The 3,451-nt window shown below is 36.5% G+C and overlaps 1 non-coding gene across 1 annotated transcript; it reads left to right on the top strand.

The window, feature by feature from the left end:
- Nucleotides 1-382: 382 nt before the first annotated feature.
- LOC131241719 (small nucleolar RNA R71) lies at nt 383-489 on the top strand. Its single transcript, XR_009169276.1, has one exon. It is a non-coding gene; the product is annotated as a small nucleolar RNA R71 (small nucleolar RNA).
- Nucleotides 490-3,451: the final 2,962 nt, after the last annotated feature.

Below are 3,451 nucleotides of genomic sequence, written 5' to 3'. Positions count from 1 at the left end.
TCTTGAAAATCAGGTATTGTTGGACAATTTTCAGTTGTATGAACATTGCAAGCACAAATACCACAAACAACTTCTTTAGCCTTATCCTTCTTAAGTTCCTTGGTCTCGAGTTTCCTTGTGAGAAGAGCCACTTTAGCATTTATATCGTCTTCCTCATTCAAAAGATATGTTCTACCCTTCTCCTTTGATTGAGTAGGCTTTAAAGTGGTGTTGGGTCTTGGGGACGTCCCATGATTGTGTGTTTTCAACTAGTTTTTCAAAATAATCCCACACATCATCGACATCTTTGTTCATGAATTCCCCATTACACATTGTCTCGACCATTTGGCGCATGGAAGATGTCAGTCCATCATAAAAGAAATTTGTTATGCGCCACATTTCAAAATCATGTTGTGGGCATGAACTAACAAGATCCTTGAGCCACTCCCATCATTGGAAGAATGTCTCATCTTCCTTTTGGGTGAAGTTCATGATCGGCTTTCTGATGGTTTTCGTCTTATGGCATGAGAAGAATTTCTTTATGAACTCTCTTGTCATGTCATTCCATCTGCTAATAGTTCGTAGATGTAGTGAGTACAACCATGTCTTAGCCTTTTCTTTTAAGGAGAAGGGAAAGAGTTTCAACCTGATCGTGTCCTCAGACACATTAGGAAAAATATGAAGTGGCTATTATCTCATCAAACTCTTTCAAGTGTATATATGGACTTTCAAATTCAAGTCCATAGAACTTTCGAAGGAGTTGGATCACTCCTGACTTGCTATCCATATTTCCTGTATTTTCTGGAAAAATCATACAGGAAGGTGTGCTCACCCCCACCGGTTGTAAATAGTCTCATAAAGTATGAGGCGGGGGTGCATGATGCAAATCGTTTTCATCCTGAATTTCCTCAACCGAAGGTTGAGGTCGATTTGCAGCCATCACTTTTATCAACTCTGAGGATCTCAAGTGGTGTCTAATCTGATGATGGATAGGCAGCCCTTCGACCAATTCTCCTTCACTTAAGAGACGTCAAGTGTTATCACGCACTTGGGCATGAAACACTCGTAACCTTCAAGTAACTAAACTTAAACCTAAGAAAGAAAACTAGGAAAAATAAGATAAATAAGAGATCTAAGAAAATTAAAGAGAGAAATAGAAAAAGGTTACTGGATCAACGATTGCTATGTTAGAATCCTACAAAACAAAAAACCAAATTAGATTCTAAAAGTATCAGAAAAATCCTAAACTAGAAATAAAAAAGAAAGTTAATCCTAGTCTTAACCTAATTCTAATACTAATTAAATTCATAAAAGCACAGCCGTATTCCTCGGCAACAACATTAAAAACTTGTTCACAACCCCAAGTGTAGGGTCGCGATGTAGTAATAATCTCGGTGAGACTAAGGTCGAATCCACAGGGACTAATCTTATGCGTATTTTGAAAATAACTAGAAGAAGATCTAAATCTAAATCTGAAATGTAAGGAAGTAATTATGAAAGGGATTTCAATAATCAAAAGGGAACTAAGGTGCCTAGGATCCACTTGTAGCTATCAGGATGTTTCCTTACTTGATTTAAGGAACACAATTGGAATTGGAGTCCTATCTTATCCAATTGGAAGAAAAGGCAATTAAATCAAATTTGAACTTTCATTGACCTGATTCTCAATAGCGGAGAATTATGATGATTAGAAGGGATTTTATTACCTTACCATGCCCAGGAGACGATGGTGACCAACAGGATTTACCAATCTCACAATCTCAAAATAAGAAAAGAAGATATCTAAAGCTATTACAACATCTATTGTAATTTGAGTCACAATAAATTATAGAAAACTGAAAATATTCCTTTAATATCAAATTAGAATCAAAGAAGTTCAACAAGAACAAGAATCAAAGCAAGAAAATTATCCAAACATGCTACAAGCTTCGTCTCTTAGCCCTAACTAAGAGATATAGCCAACCATAGATATGATTGGATCTAAAACCATAAAAAAAAAAAAAAGCATTAAAAAAAAGAAGAAGAAAAACTCTTAGGTAGCTTCTCCACTCTTTTCCTCTACTTTTTAAAACCCTAGATATCCTTAGAAGTCCTTAAAAAACCCATATTTATAGCCTTGTCAACATAGATTTGCAAAATCGCCTCAAATTTACACACTCCATATAAATTTTGCGTAATTCTTCGATGTCATCAAAGAATGTATCCAATTTGTCTAGCAACTAAACTTGATTTTCCTGTAGTTCTTCGATGTCATCTATTAGTGTTTGATGTCATCGAAGACTGGCTTTGATATCATCAAATAACCTTCGATGACATCGAGGACTACATTCAGTTTGTCTAGCAATCAAACTCAATTTTCATGTAATTCTTTGATGTCATCAAACAGCTTTCGATGTCATCGAAGACTGGCTTCGATGGCATTTAAGCTCAGATTCTTGAACTTTTGCACTAATTTTTGCACTTCCTTTCTTATCCACTTGGTTTACTTAAATCTTGAGGTCTTGAAATCTTCAATCTTGGTTTCCAAAGATCAATTCTTTTCCTTGGTGATTCTTGAGCATCAAATCCATGTTTTTAACATTCTTTTCAATCCAAGCTCTTAAACTCAACTTGCAACACAAACATGTATAAAATATACCATTAAGCATTATCATGTTCATAAAACTAAGATATAAATGGGGCAGAATATGCACTATTTAACACTCAACACTAGGTAAAAGAACTCTTCAATTAGGACATATTATCATGACCCAAAATACGAGGTTGCAATTCCCGAAGTGGTAACTAAGAAGCCACTCATATGTTCGGCATTGGTTAAGGCAGAATCGGCTGCATCGACTACACAAAAGTCCCATAAATTTTACACTTTTGATATCACATGGGTCGATGAGATTTTTGAAATCGTATTAGCCGAAAAGCTTATAAAGATTCTCATAAATCATAAGATAACTTCATCTGACAAATTATAAAAAATTGAATATTGTAAATGGCATAGAACTCGCTCCCATTCAACTAATAAATGTATCATATTCAGGAATATGTTCCAGGACAATATCAACCGTGGGCTGCTGAAACTCCATAAGAAGGGCGAGGAGACAATGTTTATCAATATAGACCCGTTCCCGCCCAATCTCAAAGTCAATATGGTGACAACAAATATGAGGAGGGTTGAGGCTAATCGACCATGACTAAGGGTTGATCTTAGTCCAACCACGGGCAAGGGCGATGTAGACCTCCCCACCTAGTCACCACTTGGCCAAATGCAATTTGGCAAAATGGTTGAGGCTCACAACTATGCGATTAATGTAATAGGAGGACTGTTTTAAGATGGGGTGACCCACCTCAACCAAGGTTGTAAGGACGATACATGGCTCCGAGGACTGAAGGTAGCAGTCAACATCGGCCATAGGGGGTGCCTTCACCCTTTAGTCATTACTCTAAAAGTGAAATGTCAAACCAAAAAATGGTTAAA

The sequence above is a fragment of the Magnolia sinica genome, chromosome 3, assembly GCF_029962835.1.
Source record: "Magnolia sinica isolate HGM2019 chromosome 3, MsV1, whole genome shotgun sequence".
Lineage (NCBI taxonomy): Eukaryota > Viridiplantae > Streptophyta > Magnoliopsida > Magnoliales > Magnoliaceae > Magnolia > Magnolia sinica.
This window is presented reverse-complemented; position numbering and strand designations above follow the sequence as displayed.